This window comes from Pseudopodoces humilis, chromosome 2 (genome assembly GCF_049639895.1).
Source record: "Pseudopodoces humilis isolate 2021_Gansu_Grassland_sample_001 chromosome 2, ASM4963989v1, whole genome shotgun sequence".
Classification (NCBI taxonomy): Eukaryota; Metazoa; Chordata; class Aves; order Passeriformes; family Paridae; genus Pseudopodoces; species Pseudopodoces humilis.
The window spans coordinates 70,313,223-70,333,155 of record NC_142201.1 but is presented as its reverse complement, the minus strand read 5'-3'; the positions used below and the strand labels follow the sequence as shown (position 1 = coordinate 70,333,155).

At 34.3% G+C, this 19,933-nt stretch overlaps 1 protein-coding gene across 4 annotated transcripts in view; it reads left to right on the top strand.

Moving 5' to 3' along the window:
- The window catches only part of SGCG (sarcoglycan gamma), a 104,761-nt gene that overhangs the window by 28,422 nt on the left and 56,406 nt on the right, over positions 1 to 19,933 (top strand). For 2 of the 4 annotated variants that reach the window (XM_014248786.2, XM_014248782.2), the window contains exons 2-3: positions 3,207 to 3,298; positions 5,043 to 5,171. The gene's annotated coding sequence lies outside the window, so the exon portion shown is untranslated. The remainder of the gene's footprint in view (positions 1 to 3,206; positions 3,299 to 5,042; positions 5,172 to 19,933) is intronic. The other 2 variants (XM_088069000.1, XM_005516264.3) reach the window with 1 other exon arrangement.

Below are 19,933 nucleotides of genomic sequence, written 5' to 3'. Positions count from 1 at the left end.
TTTTTAGTAAAGGCCAGATGATATAAGAGGAAATGTTTTGACCAGGGAACACAAAATGTGGTTCTCTGTTGGTTGTCAGTGCTGTTGGCATTTGTTGTAGAAGTGATTTGACATACTGTATGAAATAGAATTGTAAATACACAGTTCTGCCTGTCACAGAGTGCTCGCTGATGGAGCTATGAGTAGGTGCACAATGAATCATATCCTAAAATAAAAATCCCAATGCACAAAATAGCACAACTATTAAAAAGTGCTTTGCTCCACCCTCCTGTCCAGAATACTGGAGAGTCTGATATGAATCAAAGTATATGTTTCTGTATGTTTTGGTAAGTATACTAAAGGAAAAAACTTTTCTGATTTCCTTCCTGAGAAAAAGCTAACAATTAACTTCCTCAAGCTAATAGTATTTGCACTTCATTCTTAGGAGAATGCTTGAATTATACCAACAATGCAACAGGACAAATTCATTACAAATCTTCTTGGATATTTAGTGTTTAGTGGGTTTTTTCCTCCTTGATACTTAGGCAGCATTTCCTGCTTAAAAGTAGTGCTGTAGCAAGGTCCCTCCATTGTGTCTTCCAGCCTGCATAAGCTGCAGACTCTAAATTAATCTCTTCAGCTTGGCTCTTTGGAAGGGCCTACATACATGAGCTTTCTTGTTTGCCCTTAGAAGATAAATTTATTCCAACTAACCTATATTCCAGGGCAGCTGTTAGGCTCACCTTTGCACAGAGTGCAGTGGTGAGCACAGAGTACACATGCAGCTTTTCACTTGTTGCTTCACTACTTAATCTCTTTAAAGATTCATGCAGAATTATACTCACAGAAATGAAATATAATCAGATAGTGTGAAGATGCAGTCCAAGCAGAAAATACCATTTAACACATCCTTCCCCCGAAAAAAACCTTAACTAGCCCTCTGTGACAATTTGAAACAGTTCTATATAAATTAACTTTGTGTATATGTGAATTTGAAAAGAGATTGAGTAGAGCTGGTGAACAATAAGTGAAAAAGATTCTTCTTCTGGACCCACTGAGTGTACTGGAGAAGAAAGGTGATAGAATGCATCAGTGGGATGGAGAAAAGGCAGCAAGGAACAGAAACCTAGCAGCTGAAGCAGCAATTGAAACTGTTAGAGTGATCAGGTGATAGACCCATAGCCAGCTGTTTATGCTCACAGGTGAAAAATGTTCCTGGAAACCAGATCTGCCTTGCACTGACACACAGGGCGGTTGGGCTTACACGATCTTTAATTTTCATATTTTCTTGCATAGGATTTTCCATATTTTTCTCTTTTAGATTATTGTCGTTCATTCTCTAACAAAACATAGATATTCTGAGTTTCAAAGCTGTTTTGAACCTCCTTATATATATGTAATGGAATGGTCTAAGCAGATCTCCCTTAAAGCCTTATATTTGTGGGTTATATGTTTGTATTTTAAAAGGTTCCTTTGGAGTATTTTCCACTTTGGAACTCTTTAAAACAATTGCATTTTTATAGATTTAATTGGTATAAGAGTAACTTTCAAGTATTTCTTTATATGGGAAAGATATACGGCACTTTTGGCTCACTCTTTTGCTCAGGTTTAGAAGATTATATCCAATTTTAAATATTCAGCAGACCCTATCCTTAGGAGGAGACAAGGTCTCAGTCTGTCAATAAATGAACAGCTGTCCCATCCCTTAAAATTTAAAAAGCACATTCAACGTAGCACATTCAAAGTACTCTGGAGGGAAACACTAGAAAAATTCTTTTCAACACTTCTTTCTTGATATCACATTGGAGCCTCTAACATAGTGGGAAGTCAGGAAAATGGGAAAACATCAATTTTGAGATGGTGATTTTTCTGTGGCATCAGTATTTAAGCTCATGAGTAACTTAAACGCCGAAGAGCAAGAATAGAGGCTACTTGAACATTTTCCCTCTGTTATTGGTAGTCCAGAAATGTCTGGTAAATAGTTACTGTTTATATTTTCTGGCCATTATTAAAATTATCCCTCACTTCAGTTGTTTTAGAATTTGGTTAATTTTTGGTTTTGCATTCATACTTTTTCCCCCCATGGTTTCCACCATTTTATCTTTAAATTTGCTTTTGCTACACTGCTTGACCTTTCTGAATCTTTACCAAAGTATTTTTTAATGCTTCATATGTTAAAACTCCTGTTTCATAGAACCTTTGAGGTTGAAAAAGATCTCTGCTATCATTTTGAGTTACACATCTGTACAACCTAATTTTAGTTATTTTTAGTGTTTTCCACATAATCACAGTATTTCAGATAAATTCTGTTTCCTATACAGGCTAGAATATTCTTGTTTCCTAAATACCCTTTGCTTATCACAGCCTTTAAACATCTCACAGACTTGAAAAATACCTGACAGGACTGAATGTCTTCTGTGTCCTTTCTAGTTCGATTAATTACTTAAACTGATACCTCATAGTGTCTTCTCCACCACTGTGTTGTTTTGTACTTTGAGGAATAAGCAGATTTCTTGGGATCTTACAGGCATACACTGAACTTTTGTTAAAGAAAAAAAAAAGAGAGGGGAAAAAAATGTAGAAATGGTTAAAATAGCAGAATATTGAAACCATAATATCTGTTTGTTTTCTTTTTTCCTGAGATGAGTTTGCAAGTTCTTCTGGTTAGTCAGGTGCTGGTATGTGGGTGCATTCTGACAATGTGAAAGATAAATATGTCTGCTTAGTTACCTTTCCACAACTAAGTCTCCAGCCATTGACTTTCAAAATCCAATTGAAAAGGAGGTTGACAGTTTTAGGGTGAGGAAATGGGATATCAGCATTCTTGAACTGTGCAGAAAATTACTTGAGGGAGAGCAAGATTTAAATTTTGTACAAATGAAACGTAACCCCATAACTGAAGTTACTGTTCATTATACTAACGGATTCCAATCTTAAAGTTGCAACAGAAATATTTTTTATTATTTTGCACATAGATTTTTGACAAAAGTTTATTTCTCATTTACTGTAAACTCTGCTTTCATGAGCATTTGCCATCCAAACAGCTGTTGGGTGTCTGGCATTTCATTTGTTTGTGTCACAGTTTTAAGCTGAGTGAATTTTGGCCTATCACTTGTAAGATGTTGTCAGTTAAAGCAGTGACAAGGGCAGTTCTTGAATATATCTTATTTTTTCTCCATACTGAAGTAAAATTTTGCTTTCTCTTTCCCTTCTTTGCATTTAAATAGGAAGACAGCTGCCTTCAGATGGTACAGAACTCACTGACAGTTGCTCTTGCCTCAGTCCTGCTTCATGAGAACTTCAGAAGTTACTAACTGAGGTATTTATTTGTTCTTTTCATTTTTTTCAAGTTTTAACTTTTCAGAAATTAGTTATGGGGAAGAGCAAGACAAAGGAGACATCTAGACCAGTGATGAGAAATTGTATATGGAAAATAGCACTAAGTTCTGTCATAAAGAGAGCTACTGGGTGATGGGATCTAATCTTTCAAAAGCTAGGCACTATGTTAGTCAACCTTTTTTATATGTTGAGAAATCAAATAACTACAAATACGTCAAAAGAAAACATGTTAAAATGCAGTTAAAAACATTGGGGTTTTGAGGGTCATGTACCCAGTTTTATCTGATCCTATGATTTTCTCAAAGAACGGGCAAAAGATTTTGCAGAAAATCCCTCAACATGAATACCCAATTACATAAATAATGACTAAGTAATGAACCTTTCAAAACTGTCCATCATTTATAGGTTTCTTCCTCTAATACTTGAACAGAATTTCAGTTGAAGAAAACCTTTGGTATTAATACAACATGCAAATGCTTTCCTCACACTTTATATTTCATACAACCCTGAGATTAAATACAAAATCCATTTTAAAAATATTGATAAATATTTTTTATTGGAAATATTTGTCATTTTTGGAAGATAACAGTAAATTAATTTCTTTGCAGAGAAAAGAACACCATTTGTATATGTAAACAGAGTCTGATAAAGGATTTATGGCCTTCATGAAGAATTCATGAAGGGAAAAAGTATCTTGTAAGCCTGTGATCAGTTGGATTTGTGTCAGTCCTAAATTTATGATCTGCAGCTGTTAAATGTGTGATAGAAGTCTCATCTTCTAAAGCGTGGTGACAGTGTGAGCACATGGCTGAGAAAAGGGAAATATAGTGCTTTGAGAAATGAAATTGTCCAAACGTGGGTGATGACTGCAATGCTTCACATAGCACAAACCTTTTATTCTGTAAATCTTGCAAATGTATGTTTTAATGCTTTTTAAATTGCGGAAAGCTACTGGCACAGATTCTAACATACCTGATGTTGAACAAGAAGTCTGCAGGTCAATGTTTGTGTAGGCAGTGTAATGTAAGCAGTGCCAGACTCAAACCTAAAAGTATGTAATATATGCAGCTTTTTTTTTATATATCTATATATATATATATATATCTCATAGTTTTTATGTGTGTCTATGCATATATGTGTGTCTGTGTTTTAGATACCAAGATAGGCTTAACTTCTTGGAAAGATTGGTAATTGTTTGTATGGTTCTTGTATAAAACTTATATGTGCTATTATAGGTATATTACAATACCTGCATTTCCTTTCTTGAAGAGAGTTTTTATATGCCAGTCAGTATATATTATAGCTAGAATAATGTTAGCATTAAAATGAAAAGTTTTCACAAAACGAGCTCTTAAAATTCAGTTGCGATGTTACATAAAGATTAGAAAAAGAAAGCAGAAGTAGTTTTTGTTTCTAATTTTGCATTGTGTGCTGTTAGCAGCCACCTCTGATAATGGTTTTTGTGTGCAGGTTCTATGGAGTGCTCACATTCTCAGATTTTAATAAAGAAGTTGGCATTATGTGACAGGTTGAGTGATTTCAGTGCACAATATGGATTGGTTATGTCTTACAGTGGGGCACTTCTTTTCTGGAGTCAGTACGCAACCATTTTAGCAGTAGAATTAACCGCTTATGTCACAGATTATAATTAGCTGTGTCTGTGTGCCAGAGCAACAGGATGGAATGCAAAACATAGCCAAACATGTGAACGAATTTTCTTCCAGTGATATTTGGCCAGACCTAAAATATCTTCCACTCCAGATCTGAAAGTAGTGGAAAAGTTAGACAATTCTCTCTTGGAAAGAGACCGATTGTAGTTTATTCACAAGTCCACATTGTTTCAAATCTCCAAGGTAAGTAATTTTTAAAATTTATTTTTATATCTGTATTAAACATTAGCATGCTAACAAATGAGTTATTTTTGTTTGTTCTTTACTTGTTACATGGTTGTATAGAACTTCTCTGCCTAAGTCTCTGTGCAACATTTCAGACTGATTTTGTCCTTATTTAAGGATCATTTTGATGCTTATGTGATTTGTTTAAGGGCCTAAATCATGTGTTCATTTTTGACTACAATTACTATTTTAAATTCAGATAATTTATTTATACTTCTTTTTACAATTAAATGTGACATTAAGTTACATAGTTTAAACCCTGCACTTCTGTAATATTAAGAAGCTAATTTAAAATTCTAAGTTTGTAACTTTTAAATCTTTTACAGTATCATGTCACTGTATTTACATAAATATCTGATTTGCAGTATTGCTGATGTTGTAGCTATAGATTTCTCTCAGTTTATCATGTACCAAAAGTTAAATTTAGTCAAGAATGGATCCATGGTCCTGCTGAACACTTATTTTTTGGCTTGATTGTGTGATAAAAACCACCCACCTGAGTTGTTATCAAAATTGTTTCTAACTTCTGTGAAGCATACTTGAATTAATAGAGGGCATATAGTAATGTTTGTACAGAACTCCTATTGCAAGTTTGTAATCTCCTTGAATTCAAATACAGTTTCTCTTGGATAATTTCATCTTTGGATAATTGAGAGAAAATTACCAGCTAGGTATCAGTGGATTACTAACTCATTATCAAATGCTTTATTGGATGGTACTTGGTATCTCGCCACCAACAGGTGCTTGCACTGCATACTTAATCATTAATCTGAATGAGCACATAAGTTCCTAAAACAGGATATTGCCAAAGTGTAGGAATGTGATTTTAGTGCATCAACACCAGTCAACTAGGCTCCTTTTACTGAGATATAGGTGTTTTTACTATATCTGTCTCAAATCTCCTCCTACTTGAGGAGGAGATGACTTGTGTCCTAGAAGTGTCTGTCTATCTCCATTTTCTGTGGAGGGGGCCTAGGTAAGTGCAGCTGATGTTGTCTGTGTTTGGAGAGATGAATTTTGGCCTGCATGGCCACTCACAAATGAGTAATCCATTTGAGTGAACTACAGGAACTCTATACCATAAAGTTCTGGAAGTTTGCCATCAGTTAAGATTTTGGAAGTTTTGTTTGCAATACAGTCACGAACGGTACCACTTTGGCTGAGATGGATTTGTATTTATCTTCTAAACAAACGTTCTATTAGATACACCCCTCTTTTCTATTATATAATGAAGAAAAAATGGTCCTAGAATACCATCAAAGGATAAGAATAACTGCATGGATTTAAATTAAAAATAAAAGGGTTAAATTAAGCCCAGCATAAGAGGGAACCACTTAAAATCCCTTTTCCGTTATGCTTTTGCTAACAGCATGCAGCTTTTTCCTGGTTGAAAACTCAGTGGTTTAAAGCATGTTATATTTTGAATTTTATTCATAATCATAAAGTTATATATACAAAGATCCTCTTGCTTGAATATCCTCATGAGATTTTTTCCATCCTGTGGAAAGTAGTACCTTGTACATGAAATACAAATCCCAGGTCCTAATCTCTTGCTGTTTTTAATTATTTTCATGATTTGGAATTAAGTAAGCTGGATTTCCTGTGGACTTATTTCTCAGAGTTGACTGTCTTACATGTTTAACGAGCAGTGATTGAAGGTGTTTTTGTAACAGAAACATTTACAAGTTCTTTTTCTCACATCAGTTTTCTGATATTTTCTAAGGTATTCATGCCCATTGCAGTCCCTCAGTAAAGACATTAATGAGGGTTCTTATTTTTGCTGTTATCTCATTTTCAGAAAGTTTTCATGAATGTTGTATTTGAGGCATCTGCTTGTCTGTTGAATTTTGTTGAAATTGGCCAAGAAGCTCAAAAGCTATTGAAGAGGTAGGGAAAATGAATGAGAGACAGCTAATTTAGACATTGACACAGGGTTTGGTTGCTTTTTTATTTATTAAATCAGGCTAAAAGCATCATGGCAGTTTGGATAACAGGTTAATTCAATATCCTGGTCAAATTTTCAGCTTGGGTAATAATATTCTCACTATTTAATTCATCTTAGCTCTGGCTACCTGGGCCAGTCTTCTCATTAAACTTTTCTGTATATCTGCCAAAAGCTGTTAAACAGCTGCTGCATTTCATGCCATGGTTGGTTATGTTTCTGTGGTGGATGAAGTCTGTCTAAGATTGTGAAGAGGAATATAAACTAAAATACATAAATATTTTTTAAATGGAGTGTGGTGTGTACTGAAGTCTTGGATAATGCTGGTGGCAGCCATAAAACATGCTTTTCAATAAGATGTATGTTTGCTTGTGTTTGTGGATATGTATATCCTCAAGGTTGCCTGTAAGAATCACGTATATATATATTTTTAATAAAGGGATATAGAGATGAAATCATCTTGTAGTAATTACTGTTAAATAGTTTCTCCTTTTTTATTTGCTGTGCTGTCAGCGCTCTGAGGAACAGAAGTACCCTTGCTTCACCTTACCTTTTCCCAGTCGTATTCCAAGTTCCAGATACTAAATTTTATACAGACTTTTTGCATCCTTGCCTTATTAGTTGTGGATAGTAGTGGCTTTCAGAAAAGACTGACTGTGTAGGGTACAACAGCCCATTTCATGTTAAAGTTTCTCACAGGTCCTACCTTGAATTTCCAAGCTGTTAGACCTTTCTGTGAGAAGTATGCAAGCTCCTGACAGAAGTAGACATGTTTGCAAAGTTCCACTGTCCCAGATTTCCTCAGTTTTAAGGAAAATTATTTTAGGTGAGAGGAAGTAATAGTTAAATAAAAACCATGTTCTGATGACTCCAGACTGCTGAAAGCAGAATAAAATGGAAGAGTTTCTTAAAGACTAAATGCTCTGGAATGAAGCTGAGTCAGTAGAGCACGGCTGTGGTAAGGAACCCTAACCACAGACCAGGCTGTGTTAGCAATGCTGGAGATACCAAGCTCCTTCCAAAGGTCTCTTCCAGACCAGCTTTGAACTGGAATAGATTATCTCCAGAGGTCCATTGCAGCCCATTTTTTTCTAGGATTTTCAGAATTTGTTAAGATTTTCCTGACTATTCACTTTATTGTCATTATTAATTACCTACTGGTTTTTTTTTAATCACCTGGCCGTCTTACTAGCTGATCCAATCTGCAATGTTTCAGAGTTCATGGAAGAGGGCATCACAATTTAATAAATAGGTGAGGTTGGTAGCTAGCATATTCTCCAGCCCCATAAAATTGCTCTAAATCAATGAGAATTAACTGTAATATTTGACTTTTACTTGGAAATGCAAGGAAGGAAATAGATGGATTCAGAACTTAAAGTTAAAAAACTGAGTGTTACTTTAATATCAGGATTCCCTATGAGCTGAAAATCCACAGGAGAGTATTTGTACACCTGGCAGAAAAGGTTGCTGTTATTGATTGCCTGAGTGAAAGTTTTCGCAGTAGGGATAATAAAATAATAAGACAGATTTCAGTATGTGAAGGAAGAAGAGGTTGTTTTGAGTTTGGCCTGAGTGCCAAACAAGAAAGTGAGTGTGGTGAACAATCCCAAAGCAGACGTGGTTGAGGCAGAGAGGGCAGTGTCAGGTTTGCTCCCTCCACATTCATGTGAGTGTCCTGATACACATTGTGCCTTTGCAAAGACATCTAGCACATATTCTGGTGCTGTAAAAGGAGTTGTATTTGAGGGCTGAAGTTGTCAAAGTTTACACAGAAGGTACCCAGAGCCAAGTTTTATTTAGTATGGATGGGTATGGCATAGAATTTTAAGGAGGTGGAGCCAAAACTTTTATAGGATGGGCAGCAAGACCAAGATGAGACTTGGTAATCCTGTACTGCCCATGCTGCTTTTCAGGGTATATTTCCAGTCTCAAATGCCCAAACAGACCTGATGTAGTCTGTGCACCAAAAAAACCTGCCTAATTTTCAGCCGTACTGTTTAGTATAAGAAAATTTATTTCTTATTTTAGCCCCAACACATTTCTTCCTGGTAACATTCTACTTCTAATTTCATTCTGTTATGGTAGGTATTTCCCACTTAATAAGAATACCGATGACATCTGCTGAAAACTGTTACCTTGCTTAAACATGGAACTACATTAAAAAAATGGTTTATTTAATTTTGAATTATTTTTTGAGTAATTTAATAATTATGTTTGATGCATGTGTGAAGATAATACTTCCAGAAATGCAGTTTTTATACTAACATTGTATAAAACTATTAATGTATTATCAACAGAGAAAAAAAGTATTTCTAAGCTGTATTTGGTAAAACTGCTGTATTTGAGTAACCTCCATTCTAGTCTTTTTAATATTTTTTAATTATTTTTTTTAATTCTGTTAGTAACAACTTTCACAAGAGTGAGGTGAGAGTACTTGCTTTTTGAATATATGTTCTTTTTGCTTTTAGTTAACATCTGTAGAACTGATAGTATTGATTCACACTTGATTTGTTTTAACTGATTTTAGTTACATTAATGGAAGAAAAAGCTGTAACCCTTTAGTCATATTGAAATCATCTAAAATACTATTTAAATTGAGAATATGAATATGGCTGTCTTCCTGTATCAGAAATGCTAAGACACTTTGTAACAATTGGCTTTAACACAAGAAAAAATGAAAACCTAGCATTCAAAAAATTATGTAGAAATAGCTTTGATTTAGGATTGTTTAGTAAGTAAAATGTATAAATGGCTAGAATGCAAAATAAGGAAAACAAAGGCAGCAGAAAGCAAAATTAATCTATATTCCTTTACATTATTGAAAGATTCCATCTTTTGGTACCTTCTTCTTTTCTTTTTTTTTTTTTTTACTTTCTTCAGAATCCCTAGGTACTTCCTCCTTCTCCCCATATTTTACAATCTCCGCTTATACATCTCATGTTAATTTCCTGAGTGTACTCACAACTGAACCTTTTTCTCTTATCCTCAAGTGTCTACTCACAGTGTTCATTTTACTGTAATTAAAATGTGGATACTTTTTTACATATCTGATCTCATATTTTGTTAATTCACAGCTAAAAAGAAATATAAACATTTTTAAGACTATTTTCTCCTACCAAAAGAGATCTCCACCTTGTGGCAGATGATTTTAAATTTCAGCTGAGTTTATCCAGCATTTCCTTTAAATTGAAATAATAGATTTTAAAGCTTTGTTGGCACTCTGCTTATGTACACCAGGGGCTGACAAAAATCTCTCAGTTGTCCTTATGTTGAACTAAAGCTTTCCAGAAAAGCGATTACCCTCCAGAAATATGTGTGACATTGTTCTTCCGCTGCCAAGTAGGGAATCAAAATCTATCCTAGGCAGGGTTTAGTTACCCAGTTTTTAGAGAACAGTCCAAATCACTGCAAACCTGGACTAGGTGAACCTGCAGGCACTAAGATACAGCGTCATTTATCTTTATTTTGCCATTAGAAACTTGTGTATTTTTCCAGAATTTGAGTTTGGGAAAGCCTGACTTGCAGCTCTTGGTTCTCTGGTAATATCTCGTGCTACGAAAACTGATTGACGGGTAAAGCACTATTGTCCATATTTGAGGAACAAACATCTGACTGAAGTTTAAGAACACAAGTTACACTTGTGCTCTATGAATGTCTTTTCCTATGTAAGCTTAAAGAATAACTTTAGAAACTTCAGACAAACTTTCTGGAGAAGGTAATATGCTTGTTATTTGATCTAAATAGGAGTTGTTTTCCAATTACTCAAATTAGAATCTTTAAAATGAAGAAATCTTTAGGAAAAATAAATCCTACATTTCAGATTATACTATGTGATTTACATCAGTAAATCAACTTTCAACAGAAGTTAAGGATTTTAGTAATACCTGCTGATTTCCATTTTGGATTAAATACTTTGTATGGAAAATTCTACTTTGAAATACAAGGAGTATATATGTCAAATAAGAGATTTTAGTTTATCTTGGAATGCCTACATACTTAACAGTTAATTTGGGTTTTGTTGATGGTGCATTTTTTTTACAGCTAACTGAAAGATCAGCTATGTCTTTCTTACAGGTTTTAATCCAAGAACTGGTATACTGATCAAAACCAGTATTTATACACTTTTGCATGTTCTTGATTTTTTGTGTTTCTTGCATTGCATTAATCCTTTGTCACAGCTGCTTAGAAAGAAACTTAGAGATGGTTGCTGCCTAAACAGTTGGAGTCAACAACACCAAAAAAGGCTGCTGCAGTACAAGTCTTTTGATGATGTCCTTATGTGTCTAATACACATTTAAAATAATTGGGTTTTCCCCAGTGTAAGTAAAAATGAGTAATAAAGCTGTTATGATCAGGACTGCAAAGCAACAGGAACACGTCATTTTGTAGTCATTGACATTTAAAATTCATCAGAAAAGGGCAAAAGTTTAAAGCATGTAATGAGACACAGTGTATGTAGGAAAGCATTTTGCTTCCCCTGCTACTGAAAAGTGAATTTTGAATCTTTAGTTTAGCTATATGTGACTTGTCAAAAAAGGTATAGTTACTTTTCAGATGCAAGGTCAAATTATTCTATCATCATTTTTAAAGTATGAATGTGATGAATCACTTGAATTAGAGAGCAAAGACTTGAGGATTCATTTTCATCTCTAGCCTCTACATCTAGTTCTATTCCTTCTTCCATGTACTTTTATTTCAATTTAAAAAAAGAAAAAAGAAGCTTCACAGAATAGCAGTATTCTGTGAAGTGTTTCACCATTTCCTATGTGAAGTCATTTATCAAGACTAAATAAGCTGCTTTTCGAGGTCCACAACCAACACAGGAAAGCACCACAAAAGGGAGTTATCTTGTAATTGTGCTGGTCTAGTGAATGTACTGGAAGTGTACTTCTCAGGAGGTAACAGCATTCTACCTGGGAATAGGACCTTCATAAAAGCAGCAGCAAGACAAGGAAAAAGAGGGAAAAGTTATGCCAATGTGTATGTCTTTGTGTATTTAAATAGAGCTATTTGTTTTCACTCTCTCCTCTTCCCAGCTCTGACGACATTGAATTCTTTTCCTGCAAACAACATTGAGGATAGTGTTAAAGGGCTTTTGCTAAAAGCTCTCTCAAAACAGGATTTGCTTTGGGAACACTATTTCTATAAGATACATTTTGCTGCTGGTAATCATTGTCATATGATAGGAAAGCTCTTCTATCAAAAACATAGAAATTTTATATTTTTTTTTAAGTATTTTTAAACAGAAAAATATGCAATTGCTTTTTTAAAAAGTATCTAAATTTATTCTTTGTCTGGTAAACATACATACGAGATTATGACAGCAGAGATTCTATCATGATTTGCCTCCATCAGAGGGATTGTTTTAATTTTCTTCACATTTATTTGGAATATCAGGTCTTTTGATGTGTTTCAATGACCCCAACAAAGATTATTTTCCCATTCCTTCCTGAGTGAGCTTTGCAATTCTGGACACTGTGTCACACTTCTAAGTGTGACAAATAACCAGAAAAAGCATGACGAATGACAACAAATTTTTTTTAAAAATTTATGCCTGCAAGTGTTTTGAGAAATCTGCTGTTGTCTCCAGTGAAAGAAAATTGAAGGCCACAAAACAATTCTTATCTGCATTTAATGGCACTGAAGAAATGAAATTTTGTACACAGATTTTCCTAGTTTTTGCTGCAGCTCAAACTTACTAGCTACCAGATCCTGTCTGCAAGTTTATCTTCAGTGTGTGTGAAAGTAAAGCTTTGTGGTTCTTTCTTTTGTGATGATCCTGTACACTGATGATAAAGGAGGAATTAAATATAATTGAGAGCATCCAAGTCATACAGTAACAATACAGAGTAAATAAATCTAGTTTAGGATAACAATTTAAATGGCAATATAAAGAGCACGGGATGTATCCATTTTGTCAGATATGCGAATAAACTTCTTCCCTTAATGTCCATGACACTCAGAGTCAGGAAAACCACTCTAAAGTAGCTAGAATTCTGTTTCATCACCTAGGTTAAGAGTAGTACTGCTGACCTGATATAATAAAAGTTTGAATGTGATGAATTGAGGGGAGTTCTTAGATGTTATTTCCAAATAAGTAGAATGCTAAGTAAGTACTCCTGTTTATCAAATGTTTCACACTTGCAAGAAAAATAAAATATTTTAAAATGTAATCTTTTTGTAAAAGCTATGTAAAATATTACTCTACAAATGGTTGCTGTCTATTGGTATTTCATTCTGGTTGAATTTTATTCTTTTTATATTTTTAATTAAACTGACAGAATTCAGCTACAAATTCAGAACTGTTGTTCACCTCAAAGTTTCTGCCCATCCCACTTCCTCCACCATCTTTTTTGACTTTGCAGATTTGATTTTGACAAAATAAAGGCAAAGAAGTTTTCAAAGTAATTTATTTTTTTCAAGTTTAGTGAAAGTGTCTTGTGAGATAATTCCTTCATTAGAGGAAAACTCTAGTCGTGGTACATTCTGTTGGCAGGTGAATAGTGTCTACTGGGTCAGAATACACAACTGAAGCTAGCTAGTACTGATGTGTGTTATATTTGGCTCAGGAAATTTTGTAAAGCACATGGATAGAGCAGAAGTAACAAGATAACTGCGCTGGTATTGGGTACTTGGCCAAACATACAAATCTGTACAGAACTAGGCCTCATCACTACTTCTGGTTATGTAATAAATTGTTATGCTTTCACTGTTTCTTTTTTGCTTTTAAAGGATTTTTAGACACAGTTGAAAGAAGCTGCAAACATACACAGGTCCTGTACTCTAGTCCCTTTTTATTCCCTCTATACTTTGCTGCTAACTTCAGTTTTATCTTTGCTGCTGATTCAAGTGATGAGCATAAACTGGGCTTTCAGTTTGCCCTTTCTCAGCATTCCTCCCAGATGAAACAGTTACCTCCCAACTCAAATCCTGAATTTGTTTCAGAATATTACTGCTGTGTTCATAAAAGGTGTTCTATATGTTCAAGTACAGTGTGTGACCTGTTTCATGATCAGAGGTAGTGAGGACCAGTCCCTCATGTCTTACAGGCTTTTGTAACATCTAAGAATTCCTGTGTTGGGACACTCTGAGGTATCGTAAGTCAACTTTGGTAGGTGTTAAATTAGTATTTAGACCATAGAGACAGAATTTCTGCTTTGTGGTATGTCCTGAATGACTTTGTATGTGCCTAGATATATGTGAATTGCTGTCTTGAGAGTGATTTTATTTTTTCTCCATGGATTTTAGCAGAAATGGCCAGAGAAGGTAGACTTGAATATTTTCCTCAACATAAGATGTGCCGAGTTGGATAATTTCTAACAATCATTTACAATTGGTGTTAAAAGTTATTAAATATTGTGAATAATATTTTTGGTGATTGATGGTGCAAGTATCTAACGTGATACTTTACAAGATTATTTGGAGGTAGGTTTATGCAGTCAGAAATATTCATTCAGTTCCTTTGTGGATTAGGTTTGTTTTTACTTGACTTGTGTTTGTTTTTTAATATTAATACTATACATTTGAGTACTGGATATACACTGAAGATTTATATTTTGAGTGCCTGAATGGAGCCGTCAGAAAGAAAATCCTAAAGGAGTAAACACCAGTGTTCCCCACTGAGGAGGTCTGGGAAACTTCTCTATATACCTTTTCATTCTGGAGGATGGCTTTGAAGAAATGTCCCAAATGAGAAAAAAATCATTAGAAGATATTTTGGGATAAATCAATAAAACTGATAATAATGATTTTTCTGTCATCAGGACCAGATGTTACTCATTCATGTACAGGAGGCAAAAATGTCTTCTTGTAACTTTTTCTGGTAAAAAAAGCAAGATAGCACCAGATGTGGCTTCATCTTAATTTTCAGTCCCAAGAACCTCCGATATATTTAGGTATTGCTGACTGCATTTTAGCTTTACTACCACAATATATCTCCACTGTCCATTCTTCCAAGAGCTTGAGTACAGAGTAGAATAGTGACGAGAAACACACATAAATCTTCAAGGATTATACAATTCCTATTAATTTTTATATGCAAACAGGAAGAATTTTGTCATTGTCAGAGAATACTCCTTGTTTTCATATTTTGAATAAATAAAAGATCAATAATGTTGGTTTAAGCCAAAATGTAACCTTTGTTGTATTTAGAAATAGTTATAAAGGGATTGTAAAGGAAGAGCTACTAATGAATAAGTAAAATGTAGAGTAAGCAGACTATCAGATGGTTGCAAGCAATTGGGGAAGAATGTTTTACGTTACAGCCATTGAACAGAATAATTTCCAATAAGAAATCAAATTAGAACTTCCAAAGGTATTGTGGACATCTCCATAGTCCATTGTAATGCAATGTGAAAAACAGTTTTTCTTAAAGAATATAGGCAATGTCCTAAAAACATGTCTTTTCTGTAGCTGTCTCTCAAGTGCTGTAATTTTCTGGACTTGCCAGTGATATTGTAAATCTAAGTGAAAGAGGTTTTTCTCTGGAGGACAGTAGAGAGTTTAATGTACAATTGAGAATACAAGAATACTTCTATAGAGCAGTCCTGGAAATGAATAGCAGTCTCACATGTAATTTTCTGTCTAGCACTTTCTAGCAGGTCTAGATGTATTGCTTTTGCAGGCACAAAAGCTTGTGGTATAAAAATATGGTATGAAGATTAAAAATTTGAATTTCATCAAGAGTCTTCATTTGTCAGTCCTCAAATTTCTAATGCAAAACAGAAATATATCTCTAAACAGCACAATATGTTTTATCTTTGCTAGAAATTTAAACTAATTTACCATTTGGAGATGTTAATGAAAAGGATATGGCAGGGAATTAAGCTCAGAGCATATTCTAGATTTTTTTCTCAATTATGATGATACCTTTTGTGCCCTACATGCATATCTAAGTAAAAACTTACATTTTAGTTGTATAGCCCTAAAGAGCTACTATGTGATGCAAAACAGTTCACTTCCTCTGTATAAGTTGGTAAAACATTTTGTATTTCACGTGAGGAATTATTTGCTTTTATAAAAGCAATAAGTTTTTTCTAAGAAGAAGATTTGAAATTGAATAACATATGGCATTCTTGTTCTCCACAGAGGGATTTTATAATCTTAGTAATTTCCTTGAGTATTATTGACTTCCTTGGGTAGGTAGATACACAGCAAGATGTTGCTAAGTCTTGGTCTGAGTAAATATGTGATTTTAATTGTGATGTTTAATTTCTGATTTCAGCTGACTTTTGTCTTGCCTGACAATTCAATTTTTTTTAGTAATAATAAAAAATTGGATGTCTGGGATAGAAAACACAATTTATATACTGTAGTATAGTAGTACTACTGTAGTCTGTAGCCATCACATCCTTGTTTGATATTTGATTTTGTGTATATGAAATTTTATGAAATTTTATGAAAATTCTACAATTTGATGTTTTATTCAGAATTTTGGTCACCAAATTACTTGGCAACGACCTTCAGAATTCAATGCCAGACTTTTGCAGTAATTAACTATAACAAGGAGTGAATGGAAAGGCTTTATCTGCATACAGTGTAATGTGCACGTCTCTTCTGAATAAGGAAATAATTTAGCTGTCACTGAATGAAAGAACTAAAATGCTAGTGAACAAAAACTACCTGTGGTAGATTATAGTGAAAGTTCTGTAAATTTGACAGCCACCTTCTCTTCATTTCTCTCCTTGAAGTGTCAGATTATACAAGGATTGCTTTGTAAACCCTTATTACTTGCAAGGAATGATTTATTTTTTCCCTAAGGCAAGTTTTCCCAAGAGAAACCTTCCACTTTCACCCAAAGAAAAAGCCCTTTGACACCTGGAAGGATCAAATGATCAGAATAAGAGAGGATACAGTGTTAAGTAATGTTACAATTCTTTCAAACTATCATTTTATAAATTAGAGTTGGAAAATTTATTAAATCCTCAAGACATCCCTGTGTGTTTAATTTTATTTTGTCCTCCTTAGTGAGAAAGCCCTTTATACAGGAAACTAAATGCATAAGTGATTATTTTTCATAAAGACAGAATTTTTATTAAACTATAAGGAGACAAAGAAGGGTGATTCTCCTAGCCTTTCCATAGGAACAAGATGTCTCTCAGCACTCCTTGCACATTAATATTTTCCTTTTTCCACCTGTCTCAAGACAGATCTCAGGCAGATCTCATGCTAGCTTTTGAAAGACTTGCCCATACAAAGACAGGTAGTTAAAGTTCATGCCTAGCTTAGTTATAAACACTTCTTTAAATGCACAATTAAAGAGAAAGAGGGATCTAGGGGAATGAATCTACTCTGTCCTGTGTTTCAGAGAGAGAAACCTCACAGCCAGAAGACTAGAATGATTTCTGTTTTGATATTCATGGCAGTACATTATGTATATGTGTGTTATGTATATAATAGTTTTAAAGTTTTAAAGGAAAAGATAAATCATGTTGAAGAGCAGCTACTATGGGGGAAAAGTGTGTGGGACTTTAGAGGGCAAAATTTATTTCACAATTAGGTTCATTAAAGCAAATTGTTCACTATCGCATTTTTATCCTCTACTCAAAGCCCATGAGATATCTTCTCAAAGGAGTTGGAGAATAAAAACTGTACTAGTAAGAAGAGATTAGTTACCTGTTGCAGGTTTGACTTTTAAAATGTCTTTGTGGTAATAAACCCTGTTGAAAAACACTGAATTACATCCAACAGGGTAAGACAGTGTTTTACATGCTGAAACTGAAAGTTCATTATACAAAGAACAGTATGGAAGGAAACAAATGATCTTGACACCATTAATGTGTCTCAGTCTTTAACTGTTAAGTGAAAACAATGGCTGTACAGACCTCTCTTTTCTCTCTTCTTAAGGGATTATTTCTTAATCCCTTAAGAAAATTAGTAATAGTAGTGAGAGTTCCACAGGGTTTAAACAGTAGCTTCACCTGCATCATCATTCAAGCATTTCTACATCAGTTATTCTAAGTTCTTAGTAAAAAGTAATAATTGTGAGATTTTAATTTTCCTTTCATATTATGGTACTCAAGGTCACTTAGCTGTAATAGTGACTGAATTTCAGAGAGAAGGTTCCCTTTTTACATAAAAAACAAGTCTCATACCACAAATTCTTCTTCAAATGCTCATAAAGTATGTAAAAATTTAAAATAGTTTACAAAATTTACAAATTTTTACAAATAATTTACAAAAAGTTTATGTAATATTTTTGTGTGGTCTTTTAATTCTGGTGGGAGTAACATGATTTTATATTTTTTCTTACCTCATTTATGTTTTCGGAACTTTTAAAAGAGGAAAACAAATCAAATTGAAGGATAGAAAACAAGGTTTAAAAAAATTTGCTGTAAATGAGGTTAATGACTAGACATATTAGACAAAGAGTATTTTATATAGCATATTAATAATATGTTCTAAAAGCAATATTGTATATTTTATATATAATGTATATTTTATATATATTAATTGTCATTAATATTCATATAATCTTGTGCTGTCAGTGATGGCCTTTCAACTCTAGTTAAAATGTATAAAGCTGTTAATTGTGACCATGTCATAGTTATTAGGCAAATGTGCACCGCGGGGTATGCAAACAGTTAAGGCCATATAAATTTCTTCACTGGTTTCCAAAAATTATGCTGCAGGGATCCAGCTCTTTTCAGCTGATGACACTAGTTTATAATTCAAACTGTAATATGCTATACAACAGAAAAACTTCAACAAAGCTAGGTTGGGCAAGATTAAATACAATATGATGGAAAGGCTGATAATTATAAAATTTTCACCTAATCATGGTTTGATTTTTCCCTGCCTTTCTGCTTTTGTCCTGAAAGCTTTTCTATATGGATTCCAAAGGTTTCTCATCTTTTTCTCTGAACAACAGGATTGTCTATTGTCTTTCATCTTTCAGTACCTGTTTCCTGTTGGAGTAATCATTGGACTGCTTCTGTGTTTACAAAGACAAAGTGTGCGTGCCTGAATGCACTGAAGTGTGAAGTCTTGATGTACTTGTGATGTTCATACTATAATAATACAATCTACATCTAGCCCAATACAACATGCACAGAAAATGAACATGATATTCCTTGAAGATACTGTATGCAGAGCATAAAAGTAGCTCTCACTTGCCTCAGCTGACAGGTTGTTTAATTTCAGTTTGCTGTTTGTATACAATGGCACAAGAATTTAGTTTAAGAGGTTGAAATAGTCTTTTCACTGTACTGTTTTTGTTTTGCACTATCACCTCTTTCATGCCCACACATACTGTGAATTTTCTTGCCTGTGAATGCCACTTGCTCCCCCTCCCTTCCAACTGGAATCACAAAAGGCAAGGATTATGGCTTGACATAAGAACAGTTTGCTGGAAACAGCAATGAGATGAGAAAACAAACAGTAACAGCAACAAGAGAAGGTATAGAAAATACTAAATACTATACAAAGAAATTACTTGCATGGAAAGCATGCAACCATAAAAAAATACCAGATTACTTCTTCCCAAACATGTTTTCGTCCTCTGAAAGGAATGCCCTTTTCCTCAAAAGCCAGAGTCCCTTCTCCCCCACCCTTGGCTATGATCTGCTGGGGTATAGAAAAACATCAGGGTCCTGGACACACCCACATTCAACAGTGTCTCCTTCCAGCTGACGCAAAAAATTAACCTTGTCCTGGCCAAAACCAGAACAAGAGGGAAGAGTAGATGGACTGATGACTGTTCAGGAAGAAGAACAAGCATAGTACAAGCACCAGTGGTGCAAATTTCACTGTGATACCTCACCAGTTCTTCTGAACTCTG